Genomic DNA, 14,247 nt, shown 5'->3' with positions numbered 1-14,247 from the left:
GATGCAGTCCTTTCGGTCTCATAAATTCAGGAAAGGACGGGGATCTTCCTTCCTCGTGGCCAGAGGTAAGGGAAGAGGAAAAAGATCGCCGGCTGTGGTAAGCTCCCAGGAGCAGAAGTCCTCCCCGGCTTCTACCAAATCCACTGCATGACGCTGGGGCTCCGCTGCGGTAGTCCGCACCGATGGGGGCACGTCTTCAACTCTTTAGTCAAGTATGGGTTCGCTCGGGCCTAGATCCTTGGGTGCTGGAAATTGTGACCCAAGGATACAAACTGGAGTTCCAAGACGTGCCTCCACCCCGATTTTTAAAATCGGCCTTACCAGTTTCTCATACAGAGAGAGAGGTAGTGTGTGCTGCAATACAAAAGCTGTGTCAACAGCAAGTCATTGTCACGGTACCCCAGTTACAACGGGGGGGACGGTTTTATTCAACCCTGTTCGTGGTCCCGAAGCCGGATGGCTCAGTCAGACCGATTCTGAACTTAAAATCCCTCAACCTTTATTTAAAAAGATTCAAATTCAAGATGTAATCTCTCCGAGCAGTGATCTCCAGTCTGGAGGGGGGGGTAGGGATTTTATGGTGTCAGTCGACATAAAGGATGCATACCTACATGTCCCCATATATCCTTCTCATCAGGCGTACCTGAGGTTCGCTGTTCAGGATTGTCACTACCAATTTTAGACGTTGCCGTTTGGTCTTTCCACGGCCCCGAGTATTTTCACCAAAGTAATGGCGGAAATGATGGTGCTCCTGCGCAAGCTAGGGGTCACAATTATCCCGTACTTGGAAGATCTCCTGATTAAAGGCGAGATCACAGGAGCAGTTACTAAAAAACGTTGCGCTCTCCCTGCAGGTGCTGCAACAGCATGGCTGGCTCCTAAATTTACCAAAGTCGCAGTTGACTCCGACAACTCGGATATCGTTTTTGGGCATGATTCTGGACACCGAACTGCAGAGGATCTTTCTCCCGTTGGAAAAAGCTCAGGAAATCCAGAACATGGTCAAGGAACTTCTGAAACCGCCAATAGTGTCGATTCATCACTGCACTCGAGTGCTGGGGAAAATGGTGGCGGCCAACGAGGCCATTCCGTTTGGCAGGTTCCATGCAAGAACTTTTCAGTGGTACCTGCTGGACAAGTGGTCCGGGTCCCATCTGCATATGCACCGGAAGATAAGCCTGTCCCCCAGGGCCAGGGTTTCTCTCCTGTGGTGGCTCCAATGTCCTCACCTTCTAGAGGGTCGCAGGTTCGGAATCCAAGATTGGATTCTCGTGACCATGGACGCGAGTCTCCGAGGCTGGGGAGCAGTGTCACAGGGACAAAATTTCCAGGGAAAATGGTCAAGCCAGGAAGCTTGTCTGCAATTAAACGTGCTGGAGTTAAGGGCCATCTGCAACTGCCTGCGGCAGGCGGAACATCTTCTTCGCGACCGGCCCGTCCTAATTCAGTCAGACAACATTACAGCCGTGGCGCACATAAACCGCCAGGGCGGAACAAAGAGCAGAGCGGCGATGGCGGAGGCCACCAAGATTCTTCGCTGGGCGGAAAAACATGCAAGCGCTCTGTCAGCGGCCTTCATTCCAGGAGTGGACAACTGGGAAGCAGACTTCCTCAGCAGACACGATCTCCATCCAGGAGAGTGGGGTCTTCATCAAGAGGTCTTTGCAGAAGTGACGAGTCGTTGGGGACTTCCTCAAATAGACATGATGGCGTCTCGCCTCAAGAAGAAGCTTCAGACATATTTTTCCAGGTCGAGGGACCCTCAAGCAATAGCAGTGGACGCACTAGTGACACCGTGGGTGTTTCAGTCGGTCTATGTGTTCCCTTCGCTTCCACTCATCCCAAAGGTATTAAGGATCATAAGAAGAACAAGGGTTCAGGCGATACTCGTTGTTCCAGATTGGCCACGGAGGGCCTGGTATCCGGATCTTCAGCAATTACTCACAGGAGATCCCTGGCGTCTTTCTCTAAGAGAGGATCTGTTACAGCAAGGGCCGTGTGTGTTCCAGGACTTACCGCGGTTGCGTTTGACGGCATGGCGGTTGAACGCCACATCCTAGCTAGGAAAGGTATTCCCGGGGAAGTCATCCCCACTCTACTTAAAGCTAGAAAGGAGGTAACGGCAAAGCATTATCACCGTATTTGGAGAAAATATGCGTCTTTGTCCGAATCCAAGAAGGCTCCTACGGAAGAATTTCAGCTGGGGCGTTTTCTCCACTTTTTGCAAGCAGGTGTGGATGCGGGCCTGAAGTTGGGCTCCATTAAAGTGCAGGTGTCGGCCTTGTCAATTTTCTTTCAAAGGGAATTAGCCTCACTTCCGGAAGTACAAACTTTCGTGAAAGGCGTGCTACACATCCAACCTCCATTTGTGCCCCCAGTGGCACCATGGGACTTTAACGTGGTGTTACAGTTCCTTACGTCACATTGGTTTGAACCTTTACAAAAGGTTGAGTTGAAATTTCTCACTTGGAAAGTGGTCATGCTATTGGCCTTGGCGTCCGCAAGGCGGGTGTCCGAATTGGCGGCTTTGTCTCACAAAAGCCCCTATCTAATTTTCCATGAGGATAGAGCGGAGTTGAGAACTCGTCAACAATTTCTACCAAAGGTGGTTTCTTTGTTTCACATAAACCAACCTATTGTGGTGCCTGTGGCTACTGAAGCCTTAGCTGATTCCAAGTCTCTTGATGTGGTCATAGCTTTGAAAATGTATGTAGCCAGAACGGCTAGGGTTAGGAAAACAGAGGCGCTGTTTGTCCTGTATGCGGCCAACAAGGTTGGCGCTCCTGCTTCTAAGCAGACTATTGCACGCTGGATCTGCAATACGATTCAGCAGGCTCATTCTACAGCTGGATTGCCGTTACCGAAATCGGTGAAAGCCCATTCCACTAGGAAGGTGGGCTCATCTTGGGCGGCTGCCCGAGGCATCTCGGCATTACAGCTTTGCCGAGCGGCTACTTGGTCAGGTTCAAACACTTTTGCAAAGTTCTACAGTTTGATACACTGGCTGATGAGGACCTGATGTTTGCTCAATCGGTGCTGCAGAGTCATCCGCACTCTCCCGCCCGGTCTGGAGCTTTGGTATAAACCCCATGGTCCTTTTGGAGTCCCCAGCATCCTCTAGGACAGAGGTCCTCAAACTCGGTCCTCGGGGGCACACACGGTGCATGTTTTGCAGGTCTCCTCACAGAATCACAAGTGAAATAATTAGCTCCACCTGTGGACCTTTTAAAATGTGTCAGTGAGTAATTAATACACCTGTGCACCTGCTGGGTTACCTGCAAAACATGCACTGTGTGTGCCCCCGAGGACCGAGTTTGAGGACCTCTGCTCTAGGACGTATAAGAAAATAGGATTTTAATAACTACCGGTAAATCCTTTTCTCTTAGTCCGTAGAGGATGCTGGGCGCCCGTCCCAGTGCGGACTCTATCTGCAGTAATTGTATATAGTTATTGCTTAGGTTACACAAAGGTTGTGTTTTGGTAAGGATCAGCCTGTTGCTGATCTTGTTGGTCACGCTGTTAACTGGTTGTAGTTACAGGCCATGTTGTACGGTGTGTTGTGGTGTGGGCTGGTATGTACAGGATGAGTATCCCTTATCCAAAACGCTTGGGACCGGAAGTATTTTGGATATGGGATTTTTCCGTATTTTGGAATAATTGCATACCATAATGAGATATCATGGCGATGGGACCCAAGTCTAATCACAGAATGCATTTATGTTTCATATACACCTTATACAAACAGCCTGAAGGTAATTTTAGCCAATATTTTTAATAACTTTGTGCATTAAACAAAGTGTGTGTACATTCACACAATTCATTTGTTTCATATACACCTTGTACACACAGCCTGAAGGTCATTTAATACAATATTTTTTAATGACTTTGTGTATTAAACAAAGTTTGTGGACATTGAGCTTCAGAAAACAAAGGTTTCACTATCTCACTCTCACGAAAAAAGTTCCGTAATTCGGAATATTACGTATTTCGGAATATTTGGATATGGGATACTCAACCTGTATCTCACCCTTAGTTTAATAAAATCTTTTTCCTCGAAATGTCCATCTCCTCTGGGCACAGTTCCTATAACTGAAGTCTGGAGGATGGGCATAGAGGGAGGAGCCAGTTCACGCCCAATTAAAGTCTTAAAGTGCCCATGTCTCCTGCGGATCCCGTGTATACCACATGGTCCTTTTGGAGTCCCCAGCATCCTCTATGGACTAAGAAAAAACGATTTACCGGTAGGTATTAAAATCCTATTTTTTTTTTTTTCTTCTAGTGCTTTTTATTAAAAAATGCCTATTTATATTAATATTCCTGTTTGGAATGGTGAGAGGTACTCTTTGTCATTTGTAGCTAATTAATGTCTGTCACAAAACATCCCAGTTTCCGCTGCCGCTGGGTTACTCACCTGTCACCCCATTCCTGAATCCGGCTCCTAAGCAGTCATGCCGCTTCTATCAATATCCAGCAGGTCAGAATATCCTTCTTGGCCGAGTTTCTTGTCTGAGAAGTCTGCTCAGTATACAAACTGCAACATATTCAGTTTGAGCGTGGGACTGAGGGCCTGATTCAGCAGTAGATGCTGTTTCTAAAGCCCACAAAGATTCCTGATTATTGGGAAGTGGAATTCTGAGTGATTGCACGCAGTCACCATTCTGCTTCTGCGTGATAGGCCAAGGCGTTTAGGGATGGACGGCTTGTACCTGAAACGGGAGCATTCCGCCCCTGTTTTCCGGGAGTGGCAAGGTCAGGGTCTGTGTCTCTGTACGCATACTTCCTAGCCTCGCAAAGCGCCCTGCAACGCCCAGCCTGAGCAAGCTGAGGCTTACTCAGCTAGTCATCTGCGGGAAACATTGCAACCATCAGTCTCAATGTTGATCCCAGGCTGCGACCTCTATCGCAGCAAGGAGGTGTCTGACACCTTCTACATTTGCTTTTTTAGTGGATGGATTTACAAAGCTGCTTGTGTGTGGCTTTGCATTTCTGTCTATTGCAGAATCAGGCTCTGAGACACTAATTGCTGTATCTCCCTCCAGGCTGATTGTGTACCTGATGGTTCTTCTGTGTGTGTGTGTGTGTGTTTGCAGATTCCTGATTGCAGCAGTGCTATTAGTATCTTCAAGCCGGGTGTTGCCCAAGATGCACCCCAGTTTCTCTATATGTACCTCATGAGTTTCCCCTCCGTCTTCAATTGCTGGTCACCGCCGTGTTGGTCCATTCAGGTGATTGCCAAAACTCCAATAGGACACCAGTCTGCGTTCACTTTATGCCCACAGCCTATCCCTGATCAGCCAGGGGTATAAAGGGACTTCCTTGAGAGACAGAAGGTGCCAGTGCAATGTTGCCTAGCTGTATGCTAATTCAGGGAGCTCCTACAGATTCTTGTCTTTCCTAGTGACTCCAAGTGCAGATTACCATCCTGCTACAGTCCTGGATTTCTATCTGTTCCAGTCCGATAGCCTGCACTGTCGGTTACAGTCCGATAACAGTAAAATTGGTTCCTGTATGGTACTCCTGTTACTCTGGTTTCATCCTGGTGATCCAGCACCATCCTGTCTCCTTCCACCCGTATTATTATGGCTTCAGTACTGGGAAATCCAGTCAAAGGGCCGTGACTTGCGCATCTAAGCCCAGACTCCCTGGTGAAGATCACTGGTGCATTAGACTCTGTACTGGGTCTCTGTCAATTCCCATGTACCAGCCAGTATTCAGGTTACTGCAGCATTCCAGTGATTTTAGCTATCAGATTCTGTCTTTGTGTACTTGGTATCTGTCCACTGGTTCCATCAACACTCCAGCTGTTCCACTAGTGCCTACAGTTGTCAGCAGCCCAGTGGTTCCCAAACATTTTTGAATCACGGCACCCTAGAGTATCAGATTTTTTTTTTCAAGGCACCCCAAGGCCAAAAGTTTTAGAAAGACATATTAAATTAAGTAAATTGTGTTTATATGTCATCTTTAAGGTGTATACACACTGGGCAGCGTGTATGCACAGCGATGATGGCTGACATCGCTGGGCTGAAAATCTCTCAGTGCATACACACTGACCGCTTTTCCCACCAGCCCAGCAATGTCAGCGTGGGTGAACGGCTTTCCATCGCAGGACGCTATGGAAAGCCGTTCACCCCGCTGTTCATCTCCTGGTAATGCCAGCAGATGAACGGCGGCCGCCGGCGATGAAGCGGGGGGGCGCATCAGCGCTCATCACCGGGGCATACACACTGGGCGGTTTTGAGCCGAAAGCAGCTCAAAGCACCAAAAGTGTGCTGCTTTCAGATAAAAATTGCCCAGTGTGCATGGGTCTTTAGACTCGTTTATGTGGTGAGGGACTGGATTTGCTTCTGTTTGTCCACATGTTTTATGATTGCCAGTCACCAAGACTGATTTTGCCTATGACATTGACCATAAATAGTTTGAATTGGTCCTGGACCACCAATCCAAGGCACCCCTGCAAGTGTCCTGAGGCACCCCAGGGTGCTACGGCACACAGTTTGAGAACCACTGCAGCAGCCACATCTTACTCACCAGTTTAAAACACTCTAAGTGCACCCAAACACCATCTATTCTTGTTCTATACATATTAGCAGTGGTTTTGGTAGACCTACCAGCTTTCATCCAATCGCCCTATATCCCAATCCAGTGCCCCTTATCTCCTCAGAAACACAGTTCACAGGCACCTGATTGGCAAGAAAATTTTAAAAACATGATTCAGTATGTAAATTCAGAATTAGCTGCAGCTAAAAAGGAGAGACAGGTGTTGAAACAGTCTATTGATTGTATGTATGGCAAAAGCAGCAGATACCAGAAAGGCTTATCAGCCCCCTCTGTTGGTTTCACATAAACGCTCCCTGCCACAGGTGTTCCAGTCTAATTCTGATTCTAATCAGCCTAATGTGGATGATGATGGTATGGATGGGAACAGCTCTCTGTCCCCTGGGGTGGAGGCCCTCATTTATGCTGTGAGAGAGGTTCTTCACATACCAGATCAGGAGGCAGAACCAGATGAGGAGTTGTACTTTAATGTTAGCCAAGACCTCAGACGCTTTTCCTGTGTCAAAGCAATTAAACTCCCTGACCAGGGAAACATGGGTAAACCCTGACAAGAAATTTCAAATTACTTAGAGTTTTCTTTCTACTTTTCCCCTCCCAGCTGAGGACAGGAAGGTATGGGAAAAAACCCTGGTCAGTCGATACGTCTGTGTCCAGACTGTCTAAGAAATTGGTACTGCCAGGGGCTATATCCCTTTAAAGACCCTGCTGACCATAAAATTGAGACCACTCTCAAGGTGATATATACGGCAGCAGGCGTAGCACAGCGCCCCACAATAGTTTGTGGGTGGATTTCCAGGACAGTAGTTAAGTGGTCTGATAATATTATTAATGGATTAGACTCTCTGCCCCAGGATGAGGTCACTACTCTGTTGCAACACATACAGGGTGCTGCAAATTTTATGAGCGAGGCTATTAAGGAATAGTGTAAGATAAATGGCCGCACTACTGCTATGGCTGTTTCAGCACGCAGAGCTCTGTGGTTACGTCAATGGTCAGCGGATGCTGATTCCAAAAAGGGTGTAGAAAATCTTCCCTTTACAGGTGATGCCTTGTTTGGGGATGGATGAATTAAATAAATGGATCTCAAAGGCAACGGCGGGTAAATCTACCTATCTGCCGTCGCTTGCGCCACCTGCTAGACGTTCTTACACAGGACCCTCCTTGCAATCCTTTCGTGTGGCACGGTTCAGAGGCAGGGGCCGGGGAGTCTCTCCTACTCCGAGAGGATCTCGGGGTAAGTCCCGTAAACCTGCAAATGCTGCATCCATGGAGCAGACCACCGTATCACCTGCCGCTAAGCCTTCCGCGTGATGGTTGGCCCCAGCAGCAAGGCGACTTTCAGGTGGGTGCTGGCCTTCAACACTTTGCCCACGTGTGGGCGAAGTACTGCCGGGATCTCTGGGTGAGGGACCTCATTGCCCAGGGTTACCGGCTGGAATTTCAAGCACTTCCTCCTCACAGATTTTTTCAAATTGGGCTTACCAGTTTTGCCTGCAGCAAAAGTTACCTTGCAAGAGGTCATTCAAAAACTTTTGCGGACAGAGGTTGGTGGTTCCGGTACCTCCTCTGTTACGCAACGTGGGTATTTACTCCAGTCTTTTTGTCGTTCTGAAGCCAGACGGTTCAGTGCGACCCATCTTAACCCTGAAGTCTCTAAACCCGTATCTGCGGGTGTTCAAATTCAAGATGGAATCCCTGCGGGCAGTGGTGTCCGGTCTGGAGGAGGGGGAATTCCTGGTATCCCTAGATGTCAGGGATGCTTACCTACACATTCCAATGTGGCCACCTCATCAGGCTTACCTCAGGTTTGCCGTCTTGGACAACCATTTCCAGTTTCAGGCCTTGCCCTTTGGCCTGTCCACAGCTCTGAGGGTCTTCACCAAAGTCATGGCAGAGATGATGCTGCAACTGCGCATGATGGGAGTCAACATAGTCCCCTACTTGGACAATCTCCTCATAAAGGCCACGTACAGGGAGGGTCTATTGCACAGCATCGATTTGATGACTCGCCTGCTTACGGATCATGGGTGGATCCTCAATTTCCAGAAATCTCACCTGGAACCGACCCAACGTCTTCAGTTCCTGGGAATGATACTGGATACAGTGTCTCAAAAGGAGTTTCTTCAGATGGACAAGGCCTTTGCTATCCAAGCTATGGTCCGCTCAGTGCTCCATCCTCGCAAGGTGTCCATACATATTTGCATACGCTTGCTGTGCACGATGACTGCTGCTTATGAGGCAATCCAATATGGCAGATTTCATGCCCGGCCATTTCAGCTGGATCTGCTGGACAAATGGTCGTGGTCTCGCCTTCACATGCAACAGGAAGTGACCTTATCTCCAAGAGCCTGGATTTCTCTATTATGGTGGCAACATGTTCCTCACCTGCTAGAAGGCAGCAATTTCAATATCCACTCGTGGATTCTACTCACAACGGATGCTAGCCTCCGTAGTTGGGGGGCTGTGACCCAAGGGACCCAGTTCCAGGGGATATGGTCAGTTCAGGAATCGTCCCTGCCGATAAACATCTTGGAACTCAGGGCAATTTACAATGCTTTGCTGAACGCTTCCCATCTCCTGCAGGATCAGGCGAATCAGGTTCAATCGGACAACACCACGGCGGTGGCGATGCAAGAAGTGTCAAAAATACTCTACTGGGCAGAGGCCAACGTAAGGGCCATCTCAGCCATATTTATTCCAGGAGTGGACAACTGGGAAGCATACTTCCTCAGTAGACACTACCTCCATCCCGGGGAATGGGGCCTACATCCCCAGGTGTTTCAACAGTTAATTCACAGGTGGGGCTTTCCGCAGATAGATCTAATGGCTTCTCGTCTCAACCAGAAGCTATGCTGTTACTGTTCCAGAACGAGGGATCCGCAGATTGTGGCAGTGGACGCACTGACGGCCCCATGGCCTTACCAGTTTGTTTCATTGTTCCCTCCAATCCCGCTCGTTCCAAAAGTTCTAAAGAGACTCGAAAGGGAAAGCGTTCAGGCAATTCTAATTGCCCCGGATTGGCCTCGACAGGCCTGATACACAGACCTCCTGACCATGGCTCTGGAGTATCCCTGGCCTCTACCGCTCCAACAGGATCTTCTTCAACAAGGTCCGTTCGTCTTTCCAGACTTACAGCGGTTTGACGGCTTGGAAGTTGAGAGGGAGATTCTAGCACAAAAAGGTCTTCCTTCCCGGGTTATTTCCACCATGGTCCAGGCCAGGAAGATGGTTACGTCTAAACATTATCATCGTATCTGGAAGAAGTATGTTTCCTAGTGTGACAGTCGAAAGGTTTCTCCCGTGGAATTTAGAATTGGTTGTTTTCTACTTTTCCTGCAAGCGGGAATGTATATGGGCCTACGTTTAGGCTCCATCGAAGTCCAGATTTCGGCGCTCTCTATTTTCTTCCAGAAACAACTTGCCATGTTGCCGGAAGTACAAACTTTCCTAAAAGGAGTTCTTCATATGCAACCGCCCTTCGTATCTCCCACGGCTCCGTGGAATCTCAATGTTGTTCTGTCCTTTCTTCAATCGGACTGGTTTGAACCCTTACATAGGGTGGAGTTACAATTTCTCACCAGGAAGACAGTGATGTTATTAGCATTGGTGTCTGCCAGACGTGTATCTGAATTAGTGGTTTCAGCTTTTCATGTAAATCAACACATTGTAGTTCCGGTGTTGTCTGGTGTTGCCGCTTCCATTGGGCCAGAGTCCTTGGATGTGGCGAGGGCTCTGAAGATTTATGTCAAGAGGATGGCTCGTCATCGGAAATCTGATTAGCTGTTTGTCCTTTATGATGCCACCAAGATTGGTCATCCGGCTTCTAAGCAATCAATTGCTCATTGGCTCAGGTAGACCATTTAACAGGTCTATACTTTGGCAGCTCTGCCTTTGCCGACGTCTATTCAGGTCCACTCAATGAGGTCTGTGGGCTCTTCCTGGGTGGCTGCCCGGGGTGTCTCGCCTTACAGTTGTGCCGTGCTGCTACTTGGTCTAGTTCGAACACTTTTTTTTGTGTGAAATTCGACACCGTGGCCAAGGATGACCTTCAGTTTGGTCAGGTGGTTTTACAGGGGTCTCAGCACTCTCTCACCCGTTTGGGAGCTTTGGGACTTCCCACATGGTACTAATCCCCAGTATCCACTAGTACGTAAGAGAAAATAGGAATTTAATACCTACCGGTAATTCCTTTTCTTGTAGTCCGTAGTGGATACTGGGCGCCTGCCTTAGTGCTTCGTTTCCTGCTTTCCTGAGTAAGTCTTTGGTTGGCCCGCCGTTGCTCTCCCTTTATGTTGTTGTGATAGCTGTGCTATCCTGGTTAGGTTGGTGTTGCTAACCTTTGTTCTGGTTAGCGCCCTCCTTTCGGTTATGGTTCTGTGTTGGCTTTGTGCCTCACCGCCGTTGTACCTGGTTTCTTCTCTCGTGATATGTCCGTCTCCTCGGGCACAGTTTTCTAGACTGAGTCTGGTAGGAGGGGCATAGAGGGGAGGAGCCAGCACACACATACACACACTAAAGGTTTTTAAAGTGCCAGGCTCCAGTGGACCCGATCTATACCCCTCATGGTACTAAAGTACAGATCCCCAGTATCCACTACGGACTATGAGACAAGGAATTACCGGTAGGTATTAAATTCCTATTTTTTGTTCCACATCCTATAGGTAACATTGGCCTTTGGTGATGAAGACTCAGCTATGAGTTTTACGCCTGAAATAAAAACGGCAAGATGTTAGAAACTCCTCCCTATCTGTATCCTCTTCCCATTAGCACCCACATCAGTAGCTGTGGCACAGGGCTGTCTCCAACATGTTTTTAGTTAACTGTACTTGTTGTTTTTTACTGGGCATTGCCATGGTGATTATGGGCATCCACACAGTCTCCATTGCGACATGATGCCAGGAGTAGGCTGAAGAGGTTCTACTACCTCATCCTGCTGTCCCGCTCCCTGTATGGGACTGCCTACAGTTGGCACCTAGTCACAGTTGCTGTCTACTGGTAGTGAGCAGTAGGTAGCACTCTGCTACTGCGCTATCATGATGCCACAGCTCTGGGCAGGGTGGTTTCAGGTAGGTCACTCCCATTTTTCACACTTGGAAGGGGAAGCATGCAGTCTCTGTTTGCCCCATGCACAGCAATGCAAACCCTTCCGCGTTTGTGAGTCATGCTCACAGGTGCAACCCTGTTTTGCTTATTCTCTATTAATCAGGAACCGGGACAGACTGGTTTGTGCTGCATATGAACGAATCAAATAAATTTTCTTGTTAATGAGGATATGCTTTATATGTACGTATAACCATTCGCGCTGTTATGGTATTTGTTATACATTCTGTCTTTGGGTCTAATTCAGACCTGATCGCTAGCAGGCGATTTTTGCACTGCTGCGAACAGATAGTCGCCGCCTACAGGGGGAGTGTATTTTAGCTGTGCAAGCCTGCTAACACATGTGTAGCAGAACTGTACAAACAGATTTTGTGCAGTGTCTGCACAGCCCAGGACTTACTCAGCTGCTGCGATCGCTTCAGCCTGTCCAGGGCCGGAATTGCCGTCAGGAACCCTCCCTGCAAACGCATGGACACGCCTACGTTTTTCCAGACACTCCCAGAAAACTGTCAGTTGCTATCCACAAACGCCTTCTCCCTTTAAATCTCCTTGCGAACGCCCGTGCGAATGGATCCTTCGCACAAACCCATCGCTGAGTGGCAATCCGCTTTGTACCCGTGTGATGCGCCTGTGCATTGCGGTGCATACGCATGCAGTTTAGACCTGATCGCCCGCTGTACGAAAACGCAGCCTAGCGATCAGGTCTGAATTAGGCCCTATATTCCCAAGGTCCAATGTTCCCCTATGGATTCAGAGATGTGGCAGTACAGTATGGTACTACTACGTTGTTGTACTGGAACTGAACTGTGAGTGACCAGTTCTGGTTCCATTGCTGTATCCAGGAAAGTAGAAGCATTTTACAACGCCACTTTCGGATTGACGTAAAATAGTTAACAGATAATTAGTCTCTCGCTAAGGGCAACAGACAGAGAAGTAAAACTTCTTTTTAGGGGGGCACACTTTTTGATTATTTGAATTGTTTTATTACTTGTTTCAAATAATATGGGGGAGGGAGATCGAGGACTCCACAACCTAATTACAAATATAATGAGAAGTGCTGTCATGCTGAGACTTCCACAAAGAAAGATAAAATAAAATGGCGATGCACTACTAATCCGAATAACTGTTGGTGGTGTTCCGGGCGAAGGCCAGCCATCCTAGGGCAGCACACTAGTGAGTGGATAAGGTGTTAGCTTTTGTTTCTCTCTTATTAACACTATGGCCAGTATTTACTAAAAATCCGAGTTTGGCCGATTTGTGTTTTTTTTTTCTAAGTCCCAATCCGGGAATTCACTAAGCACCAATCTCGGCAGTGTCTGGTCTGTTCGTAATGGTTTGAATGACAACGTTCCGAAATACGAATGAATAGACCATCGGTCAAACGCGGCTGTTATTTCATAGAATACGGGAATTCACTATTCATTCGTATTTGGGTGTTAGTCTCTGAGTGCTCAAATGCGGTCGTATTTTTTTGCGATTCGTAAAAAAAAGCGTAAAAAAAATAGACCTGTTTTTTTCAGTCGTGTTTACATGTGTTGCAAATAAAAAATCACTCACCTGAATTAGGATGCCTATAAAAGGATGTTAGGCCCATTTCAATACACCTACAGTCAGAAATGGCAGCAGGACTGTGGGCCAGTGATCTTTTGTGTGCTGTGGAATTCCTCAGACTCAGACCTCAGCCTGTAAGTAACCAGGGCCAAGAAACTGAACATGGTCAGCAGGTTGTACAGGTTCCGCGGAGGCTGCGCAGGCCTCGTTTTTTTAGGGGGCGTTTAAACTTGAACGCATTGTCCGATGATAAGGTCATACAGATGTTCCGTCTAAATCGTAACAACATTTTCCGTCTGTATGACCTTGTCAAACTGGGCCTAGACCCGGAGACAGCACGCTCTCGCCCTGTCTCAGGCCTGCACAAACTCCTGGCTGTGTTGCACTTTATGGCTACTGGCAGCTTTCAGGCTGTGTCTGGGGATGTCATAGGAATCTCACAGCCCACATTTTCCAGAATCTTAACACAGGTGATGTATACCTAACGACCTCTTCTGTTTTGTGTTTGTTTTAATTTCTCGGTGGCCATTTCTGTCCTAAAATCTCATGTTTATTGTTCTTTAAAATATACACACAGGTGTTGGCTGTTTTGCAGCCCCACATCGAGGCCTCAATCTGTTTCCCTACCCAGGAGTCTCAGTGGCATGCCGTCAGGGCAGATTTCTATGAGCTGGCTGACATGCCCAATGTGCTTGGAGCCATAGATTGCACACACATTCAGCTGAGACCACCTAGGGGCAGGCAGCACATATATACAAACCGCCATTTCGAACACTCCACAAATGTGCAGGTGGTTTGTGATGCAAATCTCAAAATAATGAGTGTTGTTGCTGGTTACCCTGGGGGCTGCCATGACTCCTTCATCCTCAGTCAGTCATCCCTCTTTGATAAGTTTGAGGACGGACAAATGCCAGATGGATGGCTGCTGGGTATGTAATTTGATATGTGTAGGCCTGCGTATACTTTGTCCAAATACAGGGGCAGATGTATTAACCTGTAGAAGGCATAAGGAAGTGAGAAACCAGTGATCTGTGCAAGGTG

At 47.9% G+C, this 14,247-nt stretch overlaps 1 protein-coding gene across 1 annotated transcript in view; it reads left to right on the top strand.

Moving 5' to 3' along the window:
* The window catches only part of SLC7A6 (solute carrier family 7 member 6), a 118,993-nt gene that overhangs the window by 11,803 nt on the left and 92,943 nt on the right, over positions 1–14,247 (top strand). The gene's annotated exons all lie outside the window — the stretch shown is intronic.

Source organism: Pseudophryne corroboree, chromosome 11 (genome assembly GCF_028390025.1).
Source record: "Pseudophryne corroboree isolate aPseCor3 chromosome 11, aPseCor3.hap2, whole genome shotgun sequence".
Lineage (NCBI taxonomy): Eukaryota > Metazoa > Chordata > Amphibia > Anura > Myobatrachidae > Pseudophryne > Pseudophryne corroboree.
The sequence above is the reverse complement of the archived record's forward strand: the minus strand, read 5'-3'. Positions and strand labels throughout refer to the sequence as shown.